The sequence below is a fragment of the Protopterus annectens genome, chromosome 11.part0 (genome assembly GCF_019279795.1).
Source record: "Protopterus annectens isolate FY-2018-M chromosome 11.part0, PAN1.0, whole genome shotgun sequence".
Lineage (NCBI taxonomy): Eukaryota > Metazoa > Chordata > Ceratodontiformes > Protopteridae > Protopterus > Protopterus annectens.
This window is the reverse complement of record NC_056745.1, coordinates 1091521745-1091549454: the sequence shown is the minus strand read 5'-3', so window position 1 is coordinate 1091549454 and position 27710 is coordinate 1091521745.

Below are 27710 nucleotides of genomic sequence, written 5' to 3'. Positions count from 1 at the left end.
CTGTATGCACCACATGCCATGGGTACCTCCACTATACTACCACAGTCAACAGAACATGCTTGGGTACAGGTCTCCATCACAGACACTAACCATGTGTTGTAATACATGCTGCATACATGTCAACTTGATCACCTCAGTGGCTATGTGCAGGAGACACCCAGATGATCGGCTGATGCATGTCACTCTCACCCTGAGGGTCACCATAGTGGTGTCTGCCAATAGATTGCCTGCTGCCACATGGCAGGTGGCAGGATACCACTGTATACACATCCCCTACACAACCCATCTCTCCATGGACAATAGCTAGGTACACAGCTATGACAACCTGCCGCAATGCACCCCAGTACTGACACATGTGTATGTGTGCATTACTGAGGATAGCAGTGTCTGTGTGTTAGTATACCTGTACTTGGGAATTTCATGAGGACCTTCACAACCACCACAACACCCTTTGCCATAGTCAGTTGTGGCTGCTGCTGTATGGGACGTTACATGTACCCTGTTATGCTCCTCTCCCTACTGGCTACATGCACCTTGCAGTACCAGCACAACAGTGTTATACAAATGGGTCGATAGGCATGGAATACCCATTGAGTTCTGGCAAGTGTGTGTATGTGTGCATGTCTGTATATCTGTAGGGTACAGCATTCCAAGGCCACATACTCCTACTACAATACCCATTGCCACACAGTAGTACAGATAGTGTTGTTGCTGCCCATAGGTGAGTCATGTCAATTCAACACCCCACTATGCCTGTGGCATGTGCATTAGATGCATATCCCTGTAGTACCACTGTTGGGATATACAATGGGTTGTATCACAGTTGTGGGCAATGTGTGATGGTGGGTACCTCAGAGTGTCATCATGGGTTTCAGGGAGTGCAATACCCACTGGGGGATATGGGTGCTGTGTACACTGTCATTACACCAAGGTATACCTGGTATATGTCCCATGTACCATGTTATGGTGACCACTGTCACCAGCAACCATACAGATAAATGATACCACAATCCAGCCCAGTTATACATGTGCTGTGTGCAGCCTACCTGTAACACATTGGACACATAGTCAAGTTAGCAGCGATAGGCCCAGGTTTCTCAGATGTGTGTCTGCCTTTTACGTGTCTGTTAATATGTATATGATGGTATGTCACACTATGTATTGTCCATATACAATCATTACATCCCTCATTAGCATACTGTATATTTCTGGGGATGTTCTGCATGTAACATGTAACCTGGAACACACCTCACCCTAAATGCTATGTGGTGTGCAATGAAAACCATACTCTTCAGTAGCACTACATACCTAGGTATGGGTCTAGTCCCAGTGTTGCCAAGTAAGAGTGTGCATGTATGTGGATGGGTCTACATCAGGTTGAAGATTATACATATTCCAGCGGGTCACCTGTCCATGTGGCACAGGCAATAACTGTTATACAAACCTGAGACGTGTTCAATTCTATCCCAGATATGTCACAGCCATGGTGTCACCACAGTGCCATACCCCTTGTGGAATATGACTGCAGACCATCCTCCTGCTGACACATGTACACCTACAAGACAAATGGATAACATTATGGAGACGACAATCAACCAGTGTTACTATCAGCTATAATGCATCATTGCTGGATGGCTACAGTACCTGACATGTATGTATTACACTTTACTCTTGACAACATGTTACACCGCAGTACTCTGGTACACTGTAGTACAGTCACAGTGTGCATCAGAATTATATTAGTCTGTCCCTGCATCGATGTTATAGATGACAGGGATGTGGCACATGTATCATCATATGCACAGGGTGTGTTGTTGGTTTGCCAGAAGCCAAGGGTGGGCCATACATTTGACACCATGTGTGTGGGTGAGGGGTGTAATGAGGTGAACTGGGCATGGTGATGTGGTGTGTGTAGGTATGGGGTTGCCCTATTTGTATCCTTACAGTGTGTGGGTATGCATGCACACAGTTCTGCCATGTGGCTGCCCTACACAGGTGTTCATGCACAGCTGCAGACCATACCTGGCAGAGTGTGAAGTTCACTGTCTCTGCCAATGGACATGTGGACTGTGCCTGGCAGGGGTTCCATGAGCACATCCAGGTACAGGCCTCAATGTGCTACTCTCTCCTGATGATGACAGATGTCCGCTGGAACCAGGTACCTCCTGAGACTGGCCAGGACGACATGCTCATGGCCTGCTGTGGTGTGGTCTGGTGTGAACAGATCCCGCTGCAGTGTCAGAGCTGGTACTGCCACTACGGGAGCCCATTGGTGTCCTAGCACGTCCCGTTGACAGCCATCTGTTGGTGTTGCTGGTCTATTTCCACACAGCCATCACTGCACTCACACCACAGATTCAAGCATGGACAAACCATGGTCGATGAGGGCCATCATCTCACTAGACCATCTATCTATGGGCTTCGGTATAAGCACGGCTGTCACCAGACAGTTCATGGAAGTTGTAGATTGCAGATGTGAGAGCAGCCCACTGAAGCCTCAGACCCAATCTGGTGTAATGTTCCATATGTGCCTGCACCACCATGACAGTCTGAAATATGCACCTGGTGGTACCAGTTGTGGCACGTCTACCAGGGGCATGATGACCAGTGGCCGTACCATGAGCACCCTGGGGCATCTGCCTATGTGCTGCCCTGCCAGACATCTGGCTATGCCTGCTGTGACCAGACACAGTCAACGTGGTTACCACACTCTCCTGTGCATTGCCACCAACCGCGAGCTGTCCCTCCCATATGGCCACTGGTGATGGGGTATGTTTAGACACTGTAACTGTGCGCAGGGTTGGGGTGGCTAATAGGGGGATGTCAAATGATGGCACTGTTTTGGCCCCTGACAACCCCACCTGTGCCTCAACAGTACTATACTCATCTTCGGTGTCTGTATGGGCACTAACATCAGAATGCATGCAGGAAGGACCCTGACCCACCTTGCCACCTGTGGGGGAAAACAAGAAATGCACTTTAAGACCTGTACAGCATAGCATAATAGTATACACACACACACACACACACACACACACACACACACACACACACACACACACACACACACACACACACACACACCACCTTAATACCTACCTGTCCGTGACATTACAGACAGTCCCACATTTATTCCCATGCATTTTCCATCCTGCATCACACTTGGTAACATACACTCATTAATACTACTCATTAATGTATCATTCCTCTAAATGCCTAGACAAGTGATCACAACACAAGACCTGTTACTCCATTAGCTCCCTGACCTGAGTGGAGTGGTTTCACATGGCCTCACTGCTGTCATTCAGTGTTCACCCTGTGTATGACTGGACATTGTGAGTATGGCCCCTATATGTGAGGGGCTACTATGTTCACTCCATAATGTCACACACTGGAGTGGCATGTGTAAGTATTGCTCAGTACATGCCAGATATGCTACTCTACCAACCTATCATGTGACAACTGTAATATATGGATACACTCCCTGGTGTTGTCTAGTAATTCCCCAATGCATCTGTAGTGCTGCATACATGGTTTGTCAGTCACCTCTCTGCTGAATGCAATAATAAGGGTATGCCTGGTGTCTACCTTCCCTCACATTGCATGTTCCATGCTACAGACCTTATTATACTATCAGCTGTCCTGTGATTCCATACATGACAAATATTCCTGGTGTGTCATGTGTCAGTCCATGTCCATGTACTGCATGATCTCAAAGGGAAGTACAGCTGTATGAACAACCCCACAATCACACATGTGCATACATGGACACCCACACGAACACACACACATATGCGCACCTGCATCCTACATGCATCAACCTCCCTCCACTTCACCAGAGTGAACCTACAGACAAAATAACCACCCAACAACACAGGCCTTGATGAGGTCCAGATAGGCTGTGTGGACTGTCTTACCATTGTCCACAGCCCTGGAGACTGATTCGAAGAAGTCAATCAGGTTCAGCAGACAAGATCGGCCCTTCACGAACCCAAACTTTGTGGGGTCCAGTGTTTGAAGGTTGCCAATGTTTGTTTATAAGTTCCATGATAATACATTCCATGGCCTTGCAGATCAGGCTCATCAGACTGATGGGGCGGTAGTTTCCGGGATCCAAGGTGGATTCCCCCCTTGTGGAGTGGGATAACTGTAGCTGTGTGCCACTCAGTGGGCACAAAGCCTGAGGTGACGGTATGATTAAACATGACACTTAGGTGAGGTGCCAGTTAATTTTGTAGTTCATGTAGTACACAGCCCACGATGTCATCTGGTCCCATGGATGCTGTATTCTTAGCTTTGGAGAGTGCGTTTTTTACCTGTGTGGCCATTATTACCAGAATTTGACAATCATCCGGTATTGAGATGGGCCATTTAGGGAGTGAGAGGGGGTGAAGTTGGCACTGAATCGATCTGCTAGGATATTGGCAATATCCTTGGGATCAGTATATTTAATGCCATTCTGTTGTAGCTCAGAGCAGATCTGAGCATTGCCATTTAGATTCTTGACATAGTTATAGAATGCCTTGTGGTTGTCTTTGGAATCTTTGGCAATTTTATTTTCATAACTACCTTTAGAATATTTTATGAGGGATCTCAGCTTCTTACTGAGGCTGGTAAGGGAGTTTTTTGCATCCTGGTATTTTCCTCTTTTCTGCAACAGTTTCTTCCTTTTGTTGTAAAGTTTGTTTATGGCAGACAACCACCAGATTGGTTTCCTTTTTCTGGAGGAGAACATCTTGGTTTTATTTGGGATGGCATGATTCATGCATGAGTGAATGTGCTCGTACAGTGCCTTAGTGTAGGATACAGCAGACAAACTTTCAGTTCTCGTCTGCATGAGTGTCATGAAGTTTGTAACTTCTGACTTGAGTAGCATGAAGTTGGCTTTGGAGAAGTTTTTTATGGAGGTTTCCTTACTGGAGGGTGGGGGTGGGATATGGATGTTAAGGGTGATTAGCTTATGGTCTGACCTGACCAATGAGGGGGTGACTATAGGTGTGGAGCATCGATTTCCCATGTTGGTAATGACCAGGTCTAGGATATTGGAGCCCCTGGTGGGACTATGGATTAGTTGATCCAGGGTATTGGAATTTATAATTCCAAGAACCGTTGGGCAAAGGTGTTGGTACATGAGTAGTTTTCCCAGTTAATGGCAGGGTAGTTGAAATGACCCAGTATTAGGGTGTTTGGTTGTATATTAATATTTTCCAGTATGTTTAGAAAGGTGTAGTGAGAATCTTGGGGCATGGTGAGGGATCTGTAGCAAGCTACAATTTGGATTGCAGTCTTACCTAGTGTTAGTTGCACCTGGAGAATTTCAGACTCATTGTGTTGGGCAGCTAACCTGGTGGTGTGAATATCCTTGGTGAATATGGACACTCTTCCACCTTTAGTGTTCCGATCCTGGTTTGGTGGCTGAAAAGTGTGGTAAGAGCTGTAGCTTGGTATTGCAGGGGTGCTCTCTGGAGCCTTGAACCAGGTCTCAGTTATTGCACAGATATCGATGTTCTCCATTTTTAGGAGTGCCTCGAGAGAGTGCATTTTGAGGTTTAGACTTCTAGCACTGAATAGCATTACCTTCAGATTTTGCATGCTTGGACCTGTTACGGTGGTAGTTTTGTCCTTTGAACTTTGCCTAAAAAAGGCACTATAGGGGTAGCAAGAGCCTTAGCCAGTAACCTGAATCCCAGGTGTGACAGGTGCAGACCATCTCTGGAAAAGTATTGTGGTCTGTCTATCATGTTGTCTCAGGCAGACAAATACTGGATCCCCTTTGAATGACACCAGAAGCTTAGCCAGTTGTTGAAGTCAATCATTTTGTCCTTATTTCATTCATAGATTCATTCATAGATTAGTACTAAGCTAACTGCCCCATTTGAGCATTTTTAAGCCTAGCAAAATCCCCTTGTGAGACTCAACCCCTGCACCTTGTGCTTACAAGCAAACAAAACCACCGCCACCCTCCCAACCCCCCTTATATTGTAGTATCATTCTGGGTGAAGGCAGGATGCTACTCAGGGCTAAGGTCATACCTGCCTGGGCCACATGATCCGAGAACTCTTACATGTCTCTTTTCATGTAGTCCAGGGAGGTACGTCTCAAGTCATTTACTCCATGGACAATGACAGAGTCATATTTGTACTTGTTGTGGAGTGACTTGAGTGCATGAGTTATGTGGCGGATCCTGGGTCCCGACAGGCAGATGACTGTAATTTTCTCCTTGTTCAGCCTGGTGAGTGGGACATCAGTGCGCCTGACTATAGAGTCACCTATGACTAAAGTGTTAAGTACATTGTCTTGCCTTAGGGGCTGTTGCTGGGTGGCACACTGGTGTTGTGAGCTATGTTACACTTTGGTTGTGATTGGTGTTTGTTTGCAGTTCAGCTTTGGAGGTCCTTGTTGCTTTTGCAGGTTACAGTTAAGGGCCTCCACATATGTGGATTTAGTGTTGCTATGTGTGGATGTTGGTGGTGTGAGTTTGGAAGGGCTATGTGTTGCTTGAGGTGTAGTGCAGGTGTTAACCTTCTCCTCTTGACTGTTTAGCACAATCTTGGGTGAAGAGAGCTTTGCTTCCAGTTTGGCTATGTAAGTGCATCTCTCACAGGTTGTAGTGTTGAGCGGTAGTAGGAGAGGGTTGTCTGTGTACATGAGGCAATTGCTGCATTGCCCCAGTATGCCCAGATTCACCAGGTGTTCAAGAGAAATCACTGGAAGCTGGCCCTTGGACATGCCTGGTTTGTTGCTTTTTTTGAAAAGTATAGGAGCTGTTTTCCCTTACCTTAGCAAGGTACTTTGCAGTTATAGGCGGTTTAGTGCCTATGATTAATTTCTCCTTATTAATAAGGAGAGTTGAGTGCTTGTATCAGTTTAAGGCTCCCTAGTGCTTTCTAGCAGGTATTAGAGCAAGTGCTAGTTACAGGGATGCTTAAAGGTAAGATGAAAAAAATGGTTTATTCTAAACACTGCAGTGTGCACTAGAGAAGTTAGATGTAAAAGTAGCTAACTTAAGTTTTACCTGTCTAAAAAGTTAAATTTTAGTGGAGAGTCACTATTTTTAAAACAGCAAAATAGATTGAAAGGGGGTGATCACTTTTGTATTCCGGTACTATGGAATGCAGTAGAATGGCCAATAAATTTAAATAGTTGAAGGGGAGTGATTTCACAAAATGATAATTTTGTGCTTACTCACACAAGCCAGTGAAAGCAGAGAGGAAATGAGATATATGGTCAAATTAACATAAGAGGCAGGCAACTAGAAAGCCAGTGGTATTTAAGTACATGACAGGTACAGGGTAGGGGGTTGGGGAAAAATTTCTGCCTGACTCACAAGAGACAGAGCTGTGGTGTCTTTTGAAGTTTTAATATGCAGTTAAAAGCAGAATACAAGCAAAACACAAGGTAAAGAAACAAATCACAGTATTCAAAATATAAAAAGGCAATAAAAAAGGTATATACACTGTTGTTGCACTATATATGGGTGATGTTTCACACATGTCCCTAATGTAGGCCATGTCTGCCACCATTATGTTACTCCCTGTGGACACATTCCACAGTGACAGGATGTTAGTTATCTTGCAGGTGCCTGACATACCCTTCCAATACACCATAATGGTCACCACTGTGACGCCGTGCATTTAACAGCAACAATACGTGCACATGTACAGCATGCATTCTGGGTAGGTGTGTTAGATGTGTGCATGGAATATATCACAGCCATTACATGCCCGGTGTATTGGCAAGCATCAACATAAACCATACTCACCAGCTACAGGCTGCTGCCTTGGTGGTATACCGGAGAGACCTACATAAGAGGGTGAGAGATGCAAAGTCAGTGGACCTGTGGCATTGCTACAGGGTAGGTGCAGCATTACAGTACATCAACAGTACATGTCCACAATACTACCGTGTATGCACATCTGTTTATTACTACTTTGCAGCAACAAACTATATATATGACATGTCAGATATGCATGATCTACCTGTAAAGATGTGAAAGCATACGCAACAGTGGTCTACTGATGTGTCCTGTGGCCTTACCTGCCTGCTCCTCAGCTGTTGTGTGGGTAGCACCCAACTCCACAATGGTGTCCGGCAGTTGTTGGCTGTGCGTATGGGCAGGTGCCACGAGGCTCAATATGTATGGCTACAGCTTACCTACCAGTGGGACAGATATTGTATTGTACCACACTTTGTGCTATGTGTTTGTAGCCATGTTCCTTGTGTGGACACTATTATTTCTGGCCTGTTACAGACTATTCATCTGCATGCCATTGTCAGGGCCACTATGGTTCCATATATGCCTGTGGTATGCTTAATATGTGATTGTTGCACATCTAACATTTTGAGTTATTGGGGATATCTATGCATGCTGTTGGACATGTTCCAGGATTGTGTAGACTATTACTACTCACATATGTTCTATAACAGTGACACAATAGTATGTTTAGGGAATATTTGCCAGCAGAACCACCTCTCCAAACCCATCTGCCCATGTTACCAGGCCAAATCACATGTGGGACACACCCCAGGACCTTCTCATGTACTGGTCCAGCACTACCTTCAGGTGGAACCACCTCAGTGGATGTCGTCCCCACTGGGGCACACACAGACATGATCTTGTCCCCCGAGGTCAGGTCCAGGGTCTGTTCCATAGCGGGCTCCACAGACACATGTGGGATGTGCTACATCACCTTGAGGCACCCAGTACACATTCACAGGGTCCACATGCTCCTCCTGCTCAGCCTCCAGGCTAGGCACCTTTGAGGCATGGACTGCTGTTGTGAGTAGCAGTGGGTGGGAGGCTTGTTCCCATTGTGTCCATATTGGGGCCCATGGATTTTCCACATCGCAGACTACACACACCATCCAGGGTGTTTACCCACCACGTGTCACATACCACCCCTGTAGGCTGTCCTCTATATCTACCAACCCAGACCACCTCAACAATTATACCTGCCATACTTCCCCATAGTCCCATTCTCTACATCATAGACAAGGGCAATATGGTCCCAACAAGGGGTTCACATGTGACATACCTGTCCATGTTGCACACACTGACAGCTGTATATACCTGTGTGTATTGTTATGTGTGTTGTTCCCTCATACATAGCATGCAGCACTGTGGTGGTAATATAGGGGACATGTATTTACATACATATATGTGTGGGTCTGTGTTTGTATATATGTAGACATGTGCATATAGATATATATCTATATATGTGTAGATATATATGATGTATATATGAGTTTATATATAATCTACATATGGGTATCTGTTTATCTGTGGACATACATATATATATATATATATATATATATATATATATATATATATATATATATATATATATATACTTTATATATATATATATATATATATATATATATATATATATATATATATATATCAAAACTCCTTCCTGCACAGCTGCACTGTTCTGTCTTACTACAACACAGGCAGGTGCCACATATGGACAGAGCCTAACATTAGGAGGGGTATATGTAGGGCCAGATTGCAGGTAACCCTATTACACACCTATGGCATTCCTGCATGCTACAATACAGGTTAACCTGAGTATCCTGCAAGTGGTGGGCTGTTGAATCCACGTGTCCATCATTATGGCATTACTTCCACCACCAGCTGTTGGCCATAGTAATATACATGCTTTCCATTACACAACACACAGTATGATGGCTTACATCTTATCAGTCAGTGCTGCTCTGCACAGTTGACGGGTATGGCCCACTACCCACAGGGACAGACTCTATTATCTTTAGCAATTGTTCAGCTGAACATCATTACAACAACAACACCAAATGGCACATATAAATCATTCCACATCATCTATCCAATTATTATGGACCAAGTACTACAGTCAATTACATGCATGTATGCTTCACATACCTGTTGTGGGAATGAGGTCTGTTCTGGATAGTGTCCTTGTAAGGATTGTTTTTTTGTTCTCCTTTGGCTTGGCTTTTAGCCAGCTTTCTTTCTTAGTTTGTTTGATTGTTTGTTTGTTTCACAATCAATTTCACTTTCTTTCTCTCTCTCTCTCCAGTAAATGGATTGAGCTGCTTTGAATAGATTGCAGCATGGATTTGTAAGTGATGCACATGATCAGGTGATGGCCTCTGCACCAATCAGTGACATCCACTTGATACCTGCATGCAGCATGCTATATAGTACTTCCAGTTACCACTGTCATGGCAACCCACTTCTATAAATCCCTAAATCATGTGGGCGTGGTCCCTTTACCTTTCCTGTATGGTGGACATCCTTCTTGTGTGTGGGCAGCAGTGTTACAGACAGCAGGTAGCAATACCTCTTACAAGAGAACTTGCACACTCAGGCCAGCTACATATTTGTATGATGTTCCCGAACTACAGACAGAGTGTGAGTAGTGCTGTATGCATTGTATAGCACCAATGTTACAGGGTTTGTGTGTACATACTAGTTTAACATGGAATGCAGTTTGTCTACATAGATCTCAACTGTGGGCCTATCCACTTGATGGCCAGAGGTGTGTCTTTTATGTTTTGTCTGTCCACCACACAGGTCTTGTGTCAGATATATCACTGGCAGTGTGTGTGTGTTAAGTGCTATCAGTGCATGGCTACTTCCATTTCTGTTTCTAACTTCACATTCCTGACTAAGGGTATGTTGCAGTCTATCATGTAACACCAGCGACTTGCTTAGTGTATGACAAGACTATTTCACATATGGGCCTGTGTTCCAGCCTCTGTCCTCCACCTACATCCCAGGCTTTGTACATATGACATGCTGTCAGGGGTTGTTATGTAGTGGGCTGTGAGTATGTCATGCTGCCATTCCTGCCATCATTCCACTGCTGTTGTGGCCCCCACACATATTGTGGGGTTGGGTCCATATATGTCTGGGCGTCATCTACACAATACATGTGTGCCCTTATGCAGTCCAGAGGCCAGTGTATGTAGCAGTGGTATATGGCCCTGTATGTCAGTTTATGGGGGAGATGCACCATAACTAACCTAGGTTGTTATAACATGTAGGGGTATCAGGGGGAAGCTGCCTTAAGGTATCTGGAGGTACATTGCCATACAATTCACCTTGAGTAACTGCAGGCCTAGTGCTTCCTGCCATACACTGTTCTGTTTGTCAGTGTGATTGTGATGGTTTCAGTTATGCCTTGTTATGTAACAGATATATCCCATTGTGTCAGCTGAGGTCTTTACCCCCTAGCGATTGTGTGCAGAGTGTAGATAGAGGCCACTGGACTATACACCTGCATTACTTACTGTTGATTGATTGTTATCCTGTGGCCCAGTCTGTCTTTACTGTTGTACTACTTGAAGGCCTTGGCCTGGACAGCATCATATGTAAACCTTTCCAGAATACTGTACTAATTTATCTGTTTGACAGTTGCATTAGTCTGTTTATATGTATTTCAGAGTCTAAACAGCTATATGACATGGCATATACAACTGTAATAGTGCACAAATAAAGCTTCCCATGTATGCAAACCTGTGTGTGGTGTTATATCCTTTAACCTCTCTGTGGATATATGTTGCAGGCAACAATTGTCATTTGTATGTGTTGCTCATACAGTGTCCAGTTGGTAAGGTGGCAACTGTAGGCATAGTGGCTGTTCTGTATTGTGTGCACCCTCTACATATGTATCTTCCTATACATATTTCTGTGTGTGTATGTGTAGTTACATATATATATATATATATATATATATATAGATATATGTATATATATATATATATATATATATATATATATATATATATATATATATATATATATATATGTATCTGCATATATATGTCTGTGTATATGTATCTTAGGAATGTTGATTGCTTCCACATTGTACATTCCCTATGGTAGCCAGACTGTACTGCATGATATGTTACTGATACCAGTCTGACATCATACAGATGGGATGGAGTACTGTTAACATCTTGTGCCCATGTTGTGTCAGGTCCTGGTTATGGGATTCACAACAGTTGGTATTGTATTGCAGGGCAGATGTGTTTGGCTGTGGGGGGAGAATATCTATACGTATAAGATGTATGTTGCTTGGGCCCCCTCACCCCCATTAATGGTGCATGTTGTCATATATGTTTTTGTTATGTTCTCTTTTATATCTATAGATGGGTGTATTTTCCTACAATGAAAATTCACTTTTTCGAAATGGGAAAGTGCATCACCACTTAAGTGAAAGTGCACTTTCACTTAAGCTCACTAGACCGAACCTACTGCACCACAATGGAGGACATTGCAAAATGGGCTATGTCCTCTACTGTGGTGCAATAGTCATGGACCTTAGGCTTAAGGCACAGGTCAAGGTAAGGGGATAGCCCTACTAACTATCCCCTTACCCTAACCTGTACCCAAACCCTAAGGTCCGTGACTATCACACCACAGTGGAGGGCATAAGAATAAAAAAAATAAAAAAAATTGAATATATATATACATAAATATAATAGAAAATAGCTAAGAATGTGTAGAAAGGGTGTAGGGAAGGTCCATAGCTGCCCATTTCTTCTACAGCAACAGCTGTGTATATACATTGTATTTGGAGGTAGATTTGGACACTCAAACCTCTCAGAGAGGGGTAAGGACAACAATAATATGTTGTGAAGCCAATTAGACCAGATTACATGTGCAAAATGGACAGCTATGTATGGGGTGAGATTTTTTTTTTTTGGGAACAGATTGCCCTTTTTTTTTTTTTTTTTTTTCAGGTGAGAGTGGGATGAGGGGAGGGGTAGTAGGTATATTTGGGGTGGTAGGTTGGGTAGGTTAATAGTCAAGACAAACAAGATGCATACAAGGGCGGTATATGACACATATGGTGGGTAAACACCTTGATGGGGAGGGTTGCTGGGAAATCGGAAGCCCATGAGCTCCCTAGTGGAAACAATGGGACTGAGGTTCCCACCCATGGGCAGTCACCACTGTACCTTAACAGCCCCAATGGTGGCTGTGCTGGAGGCTGAGTTGGAGAGCCAGGCCGAACCTCTAGTCATGACATATGGCCCTCAAGCTGGTGTAGCAAATCTCCAAACTGCTGATTGAGCTCGCTACACACCACGATCCAGACTTGGCGATGGGTGACAGGTACATGTCCACTCCCGCTCCAGGGGGGGGGGTGAGACCCATCCCCTGTGGTGGTTCCACCCAAAGGTGGTGCAGGACCAACTGACAAGGAGGTCCCGGGTTGGGCCCCAGACGTTCTGGTGCCTGGTGCCATGGCCAGCTGAGGTGGGACTGGTGGGTCCACTGGGACCCGCATTCCCATACGTGCTATGGTGTTTATGTTTTATCAACATATGTGAGTTAGTAATAGTCAACACATTCCAGGATTAGGTATAACAGCATGCATACATATTCCCATTAATCCAGACACCAGATATGGAACAGTTGTATAGCAAACAGAACACATGCATATATGGGACCACAGTGGTAATTACAACAGCATGCAGGTGCATTGATGGCACCATGCCACCAATGTTGAAGTATTTCAACATAACACATGCATAGAAACAGATTTAGATATTTATCAAACAATAGGACATATGTCCAAACATTACAGTTAAGTCAGCACGTACCATTTGAGTTGGGTATTTAGTTTATTGTTGCAGATATGGTGTGTGGGGGGAGAAAGATGTCAATTAACAACTAGTATATTCCTGTAGTTCGCATTACTTTCCTAGTCGGTGTTCTTTTCTGTACCTTACAAGTATTAGTACACTACCCTATTGCCTTACTTTGGACAGTGGTATTGCTGTCGACAACCATATACATGAACTGGGTTTACCTGCAGTATATACCTCTTACTGTTAACACTAACTGTTTCTACACATACTCCCAGATTCCAGGTTGATGTTATGCACATACCTGTCCATCTCTTTTTGCACAGGCTCTGGCCATGTCTTGACCACATGCAGGTGAACCGGGACATATATAGACTATTGCCCTATTCAACCTTTAGTGACTTACAACACTCTTATACAGGATTTCCTACACAGTTATATTATGTAGCACAGTGTGGGGGACAGTGATGAGAGATACATTATTATTCAGAGCAACTGGAACACTCACAATGCCATACAATACCAGAGTAAACAGTACCAGTACAGGGTATCAATCTTTTATTTCTAGGCACAGTGTTCGTATCTGATGGACCTTTTAGAGCAATGTTTGTTACCACTACTTGAAAGATGCCACATAAATTACCAGAATACACATTAGTATTATGCACATATATCTCACTCTATTACTGTACACACTCTGGTCACAGCTTGACAACATAGGGGTGTAGATGGGACAAACTTGTCTTATTACTCTCATAACATTTTGGGGAGTTGCTAGTGTGACAGGTTTGTTCTTATAGATGTGTGGCAATCAGTTGTATTTCCTGTTTGCTGCCCAAACATCTGGGATCATCCCACTGATTTTTCAGGGGGACAGGAGGACAGGCAGCAGATATGGGCCGATATACTGGACATTATGGACATATCTGTACAGTTGTGTGGTATGATTCAGTATGCAGCCTACTTCCGCTCCCAAGCTTCAGACCATGGCTTTGTCTGCTAAAACTAAAACACTGTCCATCACAGTTGTGTGTGCTATATAGATATTGCTGTATATCTCTTATCTGATTTCTGTCTATAATTCTCCTGTGGTTTCACATTCTGACCTTGTATTAAAACACTCTTATACAGGATTTCCTAGACAGTTATATTATGTAGCACAGTGTGGGTGACAGTGATGAGTAATACTTTATTATTCAGAACAACTGCAACAATAACAATGCCATACAATACCAAAGTAAACAGTACCAGTACAGGGTATCAATCTTTTATTTGTGGGCACAGTAATCGTATCTGACGGACCTGTGGGAGCAATGTTTATTAATACTACCTGAATGTTGCCACACAAAGTATCAGATTCCACATTAGCATTATGCACATACATCTCACTCTGTTACTGTACACACTCTGGTCACAGCTTGACAGCATGGGGGTATAGATGGGACAAACTTGGCTTATTACTCTCATAACAGTTTGGGGAGTTGCTAGAGTGACAGGTTTGTTCTTATAGATGTGTGGCAATCACTTGTATTTCCTGTTTGCTGCCTAAACATCTGGGATCATCGCACTGATTTCCCAGGGGGACAGGCAGCAGATATGGGCCAATATACTGGACATTCTGGACATATCTGTACAGTTGTGTGGTATGATTCTGTATGCAGATGACTACTACCCCTCCCAGGATTCGAACCATGGCTGTGTGTGCTAAATATACAACAGTTCACGTCTCAGTTGCATGTGCTATTTGGATTTTGTTGTCTGTCTTTTCACTGTATTCTGTCTATGTCTCTCTCAGTTGTACTAAATGACCTCTGGAGATTACACCAGTCATATACAGACATTCCTATACATTTTATTTGTATTGCAGAATGTGGGTAACAGTGCTTAATACAACAGTACTATTAAGTAATTGCAAATCTACATTACCATATGTAAACACATGCAGTCCAGCAGTTAGACCTTTATTGTCAGGCTATTATCCTTTTATTTACATACAACCTATATGAGACTCTTCCTGCCATATTCTCTGGTGTATGCAGTACTTGCCTTAAACAATACAGGTTTTATACAGGCAATTAACTTACAAATACTTTTAGATTTATTTCCTATGACAGTACATGCAAGAGTATTACTAACCTGCCTCACTTCGCAACCTCTCCAAGTGACATCCATGGGCCTCCTGGTTCACAGCCCACTCACTTGCCACTGTGAAGGACATAAGAGGAATATTTAGCCATACCTATCCATAATATACATGAGCTGGCAATTATTAAACAGGTAGTGGAGTGATACTTACACACAGCTGGGATCTGCCCTGTCCTCCTAGCCTCTTGCATCCACTGATCCAAGAGATCCCCCTTTCACCGCTTCAGGTCGGCATAGTGATGCCTGACCTGCTCACCCGTTTGGGGTATGCCAGTGGCACTGGTAAGGTCATGGGCGAGATGGTCCCAGACTTCTGCTTTATATTGGGAACCCTGGTACTGGCCCTGCAGCAGTCTCTGCTCATGGTCTTTGACAAGGAGTCCTGCCATGACTCTGTCTGGCTCCTGGATGCCCCAGTGCTGTGCTCGAAAGTGCACACCGTCTCCCATTCAAGACATAGTGCCTGCAAGGGGAAGCTACAACCAGTTATGAGATTTATTCCCACCTGTTGAGTTTAAATAGGACTGATTTCCCACACTTTGCCATGACTGGACGGTTTTGAAAAGGCTAAGCTATGGGCAAACCTACTTACCTAAGGTTGGCATTGTTTCAAGGGGTATACCAATGGGCAAAGTGAGTTAGCTGGCCTACACATTGCTTACACCTACCAAGCTGGGCTTTGCAATGCTTAGCATTGCTTAATATTTAATTTGCATTATATTTGCTTTTTGGCATTGATTTATTATTCATTACATGTTATATATGTGTCTGGTATCCATGATTCATGTGCATATACACTGTATGGGGTCCTTGTGTTTATTAGGGGACGTCAACACTTTATTACAATTACACCTCACATTTGGGCTTACTGCAGTACTCCAGTTCACATATTTATGTTATGTAACAGGTTACACAACATAAGACTGTATATAGATTCCTCAATCTTATGTACTGCTATGATGGCTTAGTGGTTGACTACTGTGACTATAGTGTACAGGGTCCTGGGTTCAAGACCTGCAAAGGCTGTTTATTTTATTTCTGTCCAGAACAGCGGCTGTTGCATACAGAGTGATTAAGGCACTTTTAAGCACTTGTAAGTGGGTTTGCATGGGTTTGCGTGAGTGTAAGCTATGCTAACTTTCAGTTAAATATACTTACAGAGAGTTAGCTTCATTATTGCTTAACCTGTGTGCGCATTGCTTACCCCCACGCAAAAGGGCTTAAACCCAGTTACTGGTGCTTACATATGCTCACTCCCACTTACTACTGTTTAATAATGCTTACACTTGCTTAATAGTGCTTACTCCCACTTACCACTGCACTCATTTAGACCTTAATGTCTAATGGTTCTTGGGAAGGTGGATTTGGAAGCTGTATAGAGTTATCATTCATTACACATCTTACCTTCCATTTGTATCCCTGATTCCTGTGTACATACACTGTATGGGGCACATGTGATTATCTGTGGACTTTGCAATATTATGACACTGACACCTCACATCTGCATTTAATGCAGTACTCCAGTTCACAAATATATGTTATTTAGTAGGTTACACAACTAAAAATATTGGTCATAAAGTGATTTGACATGGAAAAATTGAATGTGCTGCAGTGGGACTCGATCGGGGAATACCTGCTCATAAGACAAATGCCCTGCCCACTACACTACTGTTGTACTGATTTGTTTGCATATATCTTGCTTTTTATCCTCTTCTGCCATTTAAGCTGCATTAACCATAGCTAAGCGATGGACAGACCTGCACACCTACGGTTAAATTTAATCTGTTTCATAAAAAAAAAAACCTTTAAATTTGTTGTTTTAGCTATTGCTCTTGTAGACGTGGGGGATGTTACTGGGAGTATGAGTACACCTATGAGCAGTCTCGCTCATTCTTTTGGGACTTGTCTGCTGTTCTTCATTGCAAGGGCATGTATATTCTGAGAGCTCTGCTGTCAGACATGCCCCCTGCACCCTTACATGCTCCATGTAAGATTAGGAGCTCAGGTAGCGTGCCTTCATTAATAATCATGGCGTGCTGCCATCCTGCTCCTAAATGGCCACTTCCGTGTAGGACTAAGCTAGTCCTGCATGGAAGGATAGTAACTCTGGGGGTGAGTCTTGAGCAAGAGCAAAACCAGCAGTTGAAAAGGAAGACTTTAAGAATATGCTTAAAAGCATAAAATGTAACATTTGTTCTGATGGCCAAAGGTAATAAGTTCCAAACTGTGGCTATGGAGCAGGAGTAGAAGCTTTTCCCTGGATTTTTATTAGGTTTATGAATAGAGAGGAGTTGTTTGTCTTCAGGCAAATGTGGTATTCTAGGGTCTATATTACAAGCTCGAAAGCTTAAAAGAGCAAACACTTTTTTATCGAGCTGAAAACAGCAAAACCAGTAAAGAAAGAAGACATGGAGCAGCACCGCAAAAAAAAAAAAACAACAAAAAAAACGCAAACACAAAAAAAGTGGGGGCTTGCCCCCACACCCCCCAATGTAGGGGGATTTGCCCCCCACACTCCCCTTCTTAAATATACCAACTCTGAGATTGCACCACAGAGGAGGAAATGGCATAGTCCCAAAAACAGCCCCGTGATTTATTTCCCCTGGGAAAAAAAAAATCATTGTTCTGTGTTTTTGCTCTTTAGGGGTTTCGCTGTTTACAGCTTGATAAAAGAACATTCACTGTTTTAAGCTTTCGGGCTTGTAATATAAACCCGTTATTCTAGTGTTCTATCTAAAACTTTTGAAATCTGCAATCTGAAAGTTTCAAACCTTAATTCAAATAATATTAAAATACTTATTTCTGGTAGATAATCTACCTGCTTACCAAATCTTCCACTTTTTGCCATACCACTTTCACTCTCTCCTCCACAAAAAAAAAAAAATCTATCTATTTATCTATCTATCTATCTATCTATCTATCTATCTATCTATCTATCTATCTATCTATCTATCTATCTATCTATATCCTCTACCAAAAAAAAAATCTTTCTCTGTCTCTCTCTCTCTCTCTATATATATATATATATATATATATATATATATATATATATATATATATATATATATATATATATATGTATATATATGTATATGGATTCACTTTATAATTTTGAAATAAATTTCAGTATTTCGAAATCATAAAGTTGAACGTCCATAATCCCGAAAGCACACAATCGTGAAACACACAATCACGAGCACATACATACCATACATCACACAACACATACATCGTCCAACCCACACTACAACAAACAAAACACACACAAACACAAACAAACCTACACTACATGCATCCTGCACCCCCCCTGCATGTGGGGGGCTGCACCCCCACACCCCCCTACTTATATATGCTAATTCTGAGATCGCACAGACACAAAAAGGAAACACACACCCACACATTTTACAGTCCCTCGCACACACAAACACTCATACATATACATACATCAACACATCCAACACTTACACACATTCAGACACACTCAAACTCCCATACAAAACCCTTGCAAAACACTCACTTACCTTCAATTGCACCTACATCCATACACAACACGAACCACGATACACTCCCAACACTGCACGCCACGTGCCGTAAGCCATAACTGCGAATTTGAGATATTCGCATTCGCGATTATGCATTTTCGTGATTTTGAGTCTTCGACGTTATGATTTCGAAATACTGAAATTCGGTATTTCAGGATTTCGAAATTATAAAGTGAACCCATGTGTGTGTGTGTGTGTGTGTGTGTGTGTGTGTGTGTATATATATATATATATATATATATATATATGTGTGTATATATATATATATATATATATATATATATATGTATATATATATATATATATGTATATATGTATATATATATATATATATATATATATATATATATATATATATATATATATATACACATACATATATATATATATATATATATATATATATATATATATATATATATATATATATATATATATATATATATATATATATACACACACATATATATATAATATATATATATATATATATATATATATATATATATATATATATATATACACATAGGTTCATAGGTTCATAAGTTGGTACTGGGCTATCAGCCCTAGGGTCTATACAAGCCTAGCCATAACAATTCCCTGGCTATTTCTTCCCACAATATTTACTTCCCTGGACCCCTGTCTAGCAGGGTGACTGAAGTCATCCCCGGGGTGAATTTCCTATCTCCCATCCAACTGTCAAGGTTCCTTTTGAAGAGGGCCAAAGAGGCGCTCTGCTTGACATGTATGGGCCGTCTATTCCAGAGTCTGGGGAGTCTCTGGGTCAGGAACCTATCCCTTCAGCATGTTTTGTTCATTGTGATAACAAGGTTTGGATCACTGGAGCATGTGGCTCTGAGGGATTGGGATTTCTTTGTGTAGCATGTTCAGCAACTCTGGGTTTGACATGATCTTGTATGTTAAGCATAGATCGCCTCTGAGTAGACGATATGCGACAGAGTACAGCTGAAGTTTTTTTAGATAGTCATCATACTGCATCTGCTTTAGGCCTGTGATTCTTTTAGTGAGGTATTTCTGTGGCCTTTCCAGTTGTTGCATATGTCTTGAGAGGTACATACCAAATGAGGAATTGTATTCTATAATGGATCTAATGAGGGATGAGTACAGTGGGACAATGACCTCCTTTTTTCTGGATGAAAAGCCCTTAGTGATGAGGTGTGCCACATAGAAGGATTTCCTGACTGTTGTGGTGATGTGGTTATTGAAGGTGAGACCATTGTTCACCTGTGTCCCTAAGTCTCTTATCACACTTTTTGGTGTTTAGTGTACTGCCACCTATGTGAAAATTCAAGGGTACATGTTTTTTCCCACAGGTGATAACTATACAATTCTTGGCATTAAGCTTGAGCCCATGGCTCTGGTACCAAGCATCGGTATCTGTAAGGCCCTTTAGTAGAATATCCACATCATTTGGGGATTCAATAATGGCTCCCAGTTTGCAATCAGAGTCACTTAGTGTTGGCCTGTACTTCAGAGAAGTAGATGCCTAACAAGAGAGGTCCCAGGCCTGAACCCTGAGGTACTCCATTTGTCACTTGTCTGGAGCTGGATTTGGAGTCAGCTACTTTTACAGTGCGGGTTCTGTCAGTAAGCCAGTTGGCAACCCATCAAGTGATGTGTTATTAATGCCCAGCTTAGTAAGTTTATCTATGATTTCAGAGTGGGGGATGGTGTCTAAGGCCTTGGTGAGGTCCAGATAGGCTGTGTGGACCTCCTTACCCTCGTCCACAGCTCTGGAGACTGTTTTGAAGAAGTCAATCAGGTTCAGGAGACAAGATTGGCCCTTCACGGACCCAAACTGGGTGGGGTCCACTGTTTGAAGGTTGCCAATGTCTTTGTTTATAAGTTCCATGATAATATGTTCCATGGCCTTGCAGATCAGGCTAGTCAGACTGATGGGGCAGTAGTTCCCATGATCCAAGGTCGACCTCCCCTTGTGGAGTGGGATAACTGTAGCTGTGCACCACTCAGTGGGCACAAAGCCTGAGGTGAGGCTATGATTAAATATGAGACTTAGGTGAGGTGCCAGTTCATTTTGTAGTTCATGTAGTACACAGCCCGGGATGTCATCTGGTCCCATGGATGCTGTATTTTTAGCTTCGGAGAGTGCAGTTTTTACCTGTGTGGCTGTTATTACTGGAATTTGGCAATATTTCAGTATTGAGATGGGCCCTTTAGGGGGTTAGAGGGGGTGAAGTTGGCACTGAATCAATCTGCCAGGATATTGGCAATATCCTTGGGATCAGTATATTTAATGCCATTTTGTTGTAGCTCAGAGCAGATCTGAGCATTGCCATTTAGATTCTTGACATAACAATAGAATGCCTTGTGGTTGTCTTTGGAAGCTTTGGCAATTTTATTTTCGTAACTAGCTTTGGATGATTTTATGAGGGATCTCAGCTTCTTACTGAGGCTGCTAAGGGAGTTTTTTGCACCCTGGGATTTTCCTCTTTTCTGCAACAGTTTCTTCCTTTTGTTGTAAAATTTGTTTATGGCAGGGGACCACCAGATTGGCTTCCTTTTTGGAGGAGAGCATCTTGGTTCTATTTGGGATGGCACGATTCATCCATGAGTGGATGTGCTCGTACAGTGCCTTAGTGTAGGATTCAGAAGTCGAACTTTCAGTTCCCGTCTGCATGGGTGTCATGAAGTTTGTCACTTCTGACTTGAGTAGCATGACCTTGGTTTGGAGAAGTTTTTTACAAGGTTTCCTTACTGGGGCTTGGGGGAGGGTTGTGGATTTCAAGGGTGATTAGCTATATATAGCTTTCAACTGAAGAATCAGGGACAAAGTCAAAAGTAATCAGTTACTGTGGTCCCAAATCAGGAGCTATTTTTTATAACACCCCAACTGACTATTGCTAGCCTCCTGATTGATTCCTAGCCCTATTTAGCCTCTCCTCAATACCACAATTTCTCCTTTACCAGGAATCATGGGTATGCTGCTTCACATGGCCAGAATCTGTATTTCGTAGCATGCATAGCTTTATTGGAGTTCATTCCTAGAATTGAGACAGGAAGATACAGATGGAAGAAGACAGATAGGTACCAGCACTATGCAGACAGTTAGAATACTCAGCCAAGGGTATAATCTTGCAGAAAAGTCAGCACATGAAACACATGCATTTGCATGTCAAGGTTGGATATCTGGATGTTATTCTCTCTTTTAAAAAGGGTCATGTAAGTTGCAGTAAAGGCTACACTCTCTGTGCCTGCTAGCAGAACTGAGCATCCTGTTGTCTTAAAAACTCTTCAAGTTCACGGAGTCCATTCCTGAGCCTGACTGCTGTTGGTAAAGATGGGTGCCTAGAATCTTCTCCAGCGCAACAGCATCATTTCAGGAACTTCTTTTCAAATATTTTTACTGCTTGGAGAAAGATGACAAATGACTGAATTTGAACTGATGTGCATTTTTATAGAAAATGAAGCCTGTGGTTTTAATGCCTATTATTCATTTGCTATAATCATTCTCTTATAGCCACAAAGTCACCAGTTTTAGAAGGGACACAAAAAAATGCTGATGCATAATTATACACCTAGCTAAAACTCAGATTAATGCAGAGGCATTCCTGTCCATTTATATTTACCATGCTTAGATGCCTTTTTCTACAAGCTGCTGGCCACATCCTGAGTCATCAGAGATGAAATGTAAGATAAAGATACTAGACCTATCTCAGTTTGGATTTGTCTAGGGCAGGTCATGCTAACTCATCCTGGTGGATTTTTTTGAAAAGGCCATCAAAGCAATGGATGGAGGCAAAACTGTATATACTGCATAAAGTCCTGTCCCTATACTCAGTATCCTACATACTTCTCAGATGTGACATGTGATGGCCTACACAGCATTCTCCAACCCAATACTGATGGATTTAATAGGTTTATAGATTTATAGGTGTTTACTAGGCTAACAACCACATGGACCTTTTTAAGCCTAGCCATGCATTTCCAAATCTCTGACAAGTTCTGGTACACTTGACAAGTATAAATGGGGGATTAGAAGGTGGAACAATTACAAGCACGGGTCTGAGAGATGAACTATTTACAGGCTGCCTGAGTCCATTAAAAAACATGGGTGCAAACCCAGCGATGAAGTTACTGTTCCTCATCCAATCATTCAAGTTAACACTTGAACTGAGTTAGGGAGGAACTCTGCTTCACATGGATGGGGACCCCCCTCCAGAGAACAGGTAGTCCTGGGACACATGCCCATCTATCCAGCAGGTCCCATTTATATCGCAGGCAATATTTAAATCTTTAGAACATGTAATTCTGGAGCTGTTTGTTTTGCAGATATGCAGGAGCTTCATCACAGTGAGGTCTAACAATGCCTTGCATGCCGCACACAGATCCCCCCTCAACAGCTTGCAGGAGGCAAAATACAGGGACAGAGCCCTGAGGCAGTCTGCATATGACATATTACTTATGCCCTGTATTATTTTAGTGAACAACTTCTGTGGATGTTCCAGCTGCTGGATATGTCTGGCCAAGTACATACCAAAGGGGGCATTATACTCAGTGATAGGTCTGACAAATGCTGAATACAGTGGAACAATGACTTCCTTGGACCTAGATGACATACCCTTGTTTATAAGTTGCACAACATAGATTTTTTTCCTCACTACTGTAGACACATGATGGCCAAAGGGCAGATTGCTGTCTGTGTGTGTTGCCAAGTCTCTGATGACTGGGACAACTTTTATGGGTGTATTGTCAATATGATAGTTACCAGGAGTGGATGACTTCCTGAAGGATACTATTATGAATTTCTTGGCATTTAGTTCTAGTCCATGGCTCTGGCACCAGTTGTTTTCCTGTGTTAGCCCTCCCTGCAGAACATTTGTGTCAATGGGTGATTTAACAATAGGTCCCAACTTGCAATCATCTGCAAACTTAGTCAGCCAGAGGGCACTGATGTTGGCCCTGCCCTCAGAGAAGTAAATGTCAAAAAGGACCAGTCCCAGGGCCAATCTCTGAGGGACTCCACATGTGACTAGCCTCTTTGTACAGATGGACTCCCCAATTCTAACTTCCTGGGTCCTGGCAGTGAGCCAACTGGCCATCCACTGGGTTAAACAAGGGTTTGTCCCTAACCTCTTAAGTTTGTCAACAATGCACAAGTGGGGGATTGTGTCAAATGACTTGGCCAGTTCAAGGTAGGCAGTGTGAAGCATCCTATCCTCATCCACTGCTTTGGTGACCCTCCCAAAGAAGTCCACCAGGCTGAGTAATGAACATCAGAAAGTCACATATCATCAGGAATACTCAGTCTCTGGATCTAAACCTCTTCTGCAACATTAGAGGAATAGTTGAAGGGACAGCTATATCTCACAAAGAATACCGATGGACTGGAACAGACTCTCCGTCCATATAAAAAAAAAGATCCTACCTTTCCATATTCAAGTGCAACCTGGTCTATGAATGGGAAACAGAAAATTTAGCCCAGGTCTGGCCCCTGTAATACTAATGGAGTGAGGCAGCTCCTAAATATTTTATCCCATGGATGGGTCCCCTCAAATTATCTATGGCATGATCCCAGTTATTGTCATCAGGGGTAATATATAGTTATCAACCATGGGATGAGTAAGGCCAGTCTATAACCAAATGGGATGAGATAATTCAAGCACAAAAAGGGAAACTGGCTAGGCTTAAAATGGCCCACAAGGGCAACTAACCTAGTACTTACCTAAGAACTTGTAAACATGGACAAATCTGGATTCTAATTTCAGCATAGTTCAATGAGGACATGTAATCTATAGTTTGAAACACGGTCAGAGTTAGCCATTTGGTCCTTGTTTCTCATTATTTATTTCAGATAAGATCTTCTCTTTAACTATGGCAAATATTTTTTATATTTGTCTTGAAGGTTGGTTTCTAGCTGATGGTCATAGTCTTGTATTGTCTAAAAGATGAAATTATTTGTAAAATTATCCCATGAGACAAAGTAATAAAATAATTTTATTAAAAAAATCTCTGACAAAACTGCTGGAGACCAGCAAGCTTATGACCCTGCATCAAATAAAGGAAATGCAAGCATTAAGCATTGAAATGATTTTAAATATTTCAACTACAAATTTAAATTGTAGATACTGTAATTCAGCATCTTGGAAAAGTGGTCCATTTTTTAATCAAAACTAGAAAACTAGGGAAAAATTGTACAGTCACTGTAAGATAGCATTTTCTGAAAATCATCATAAATGTACAAACATTCTGCTGATAATATATAGTACTGAAAACTGCAATGCTGAAGCTCTGTCATTTGATCTTGAATGCATATTTTACATCTGCTAAGCTATATTAAACTGAAGTAAATGAGTATTTAGTTTAATGTCTCGTGTGAATGATGGTGCCTCTAAAGTGCAGCTCACTAAAATCATAATTTCTAGTTCCATAAACAAAATGCCTGTTTATTAGCATATCTATGCTGCTTTTTTTTGTAATCTGACAAAATGACTCTGAGTTTTTTTTGATGCATCAAGGCAACAGTTAAACAGTTATTTTCTTGCAGGGCTATAGCAGTAGATGCTAAGGGCCCTGAAAATGCTTGGGTTGCCAGTGTTAATACTCCTTTTCAGTGTTGCATGGAAGGCTGGGAACAGTAGCTGTTCACTGGCAGACTGAAGCTATTGGTGGCTACTTACAGAAGGGCCTTCCTGGAAAAGCCTCAGCTAGGATGCTGGCAATCAGACTTCAGAATAGTCAGATGTCAGATTCAGAACATGCACTGTGGATTCTTTTTTGCTTTGAAACATTGCACCAGCTATTTGTCCTTGCAAATAATATTGAATGTGATGTGGGAATTTGCCATTAATACCAACTTGTATATTCTGGATCTATAGAAGGCATATAGCCATGTACCCCAAAATATCTTGTATGAGGTGGTACAGTCTTACAGGGTCCCAGAAACTTTTATGCATACCATTTTGACCCTGTGATAGAGGAGCAAGAAGTGCATCTGCATGTTTGGAATTCTACTGAGTACATTCAGAGTGGCAGTAGGACTCTGATAAGGATATATTTTGCTTCCCTTCCTCTTTGTGATATTCCACATTGTAGCAATGGTCTGGAGAATCAGATGCATAGCTGAATCATCTAATCTCCAGAGACATTCCTCAATATGGCACAACTTAACATTATTGAGGAGGAAAAAATTATAATAAAAGGTCAGCAAGGTGAGTGGCGAGTGGTGCACCAGCCAGGTTGTGCTTTTGTATCCCACCCCTGCCCTCCTCAGCTAAGGAACAATTAAAAAAAAAGTCCACAATCAGGTACATGGGACTCATGAAATGCAGGAACCAATTAGATGCCCTTTCTGCATCCTCTTCCTGCCCATCCTTCCTCAGATTTTTGTTTATTTTAAACTGTAGCAAACTGTTTGCTACAAATGTAGCAAGCAGTTGCTGCAGTTCATACATTGCACAGAGTGCTACAGCACTCAGGTTTCAGTTAAAAAAGAAACAAATATGTCTTTTTTTCCTTTTAAACTTTGGAAAACTGGTTGCTGCAAATGTTGCAAAAATGTTGCATAAAGTTGACAGAGTTTAGACCACACATTGAATGCTGCAACACTTAAGTTTGACCACAAATGCAATATTGGCTTTTAAAAGTTGGTATGCACTAAAGAGAGATTGAGATAAGATGGCTGATCACTCCCTCTAACACTTTGCACTTGGGGCAATTGCCCTCTTTGCCCCACCCTAGCTGCACTACTGTGGGGAATATCAACTTTGAGGAAATGTTGGTTGCATCTCTGTTGTCTGCAGGTGATGTTGCCCTCTTAACCACCAATGTCTGTGATCTATATGTGCAATGCAGTAGTTTGCTGTTGGTTGTGAAGCAGCTGAGATGAAAATGATCACTTCTAAATCAGAAGTCATGGATTTTTTCATAAAAAGAGGATAGTGACCACATACAGTATGTTAGTCCATGGGGATCCTGTTTATCAGTGAAGGTAGAAGGGTTCAGGAGATTGTCCCTCAGATAAATAAATACATAGTGTGGCAGTTGAACTCAGATGATTAAGTTTAAAACCTACTAACCCACTAATTAGCTTCATCTTACAGTCCTGAGTTTATTTCCTTAATTTCTACTTGCAAACTGTATAACTCTGAGGAAGTTGCTTAATCAGGCAGCTCATGGGTTTCCTTTGAAATGGAACACTTGTGTCCACTGGATTTACCTGGTTAAGAAGTAAATATAAAAAAAGAACAGTGACAGTTCTGCAGGTATTGTACTGTACTCTGTTTGGAAGATGGCAGAACAAAGATCTCATTTGCCATTCATTCAATGTCCACATCCATGACTATGGTTGTGAGCTTTGGGTAGTGACCAAACGAATTAGATCTTTCATGAAAATGGCAGAAATTAAGCTCTTACAAGGATAACTGGGATAACTGTCTGTGATATTATGAGGGTCTTGGT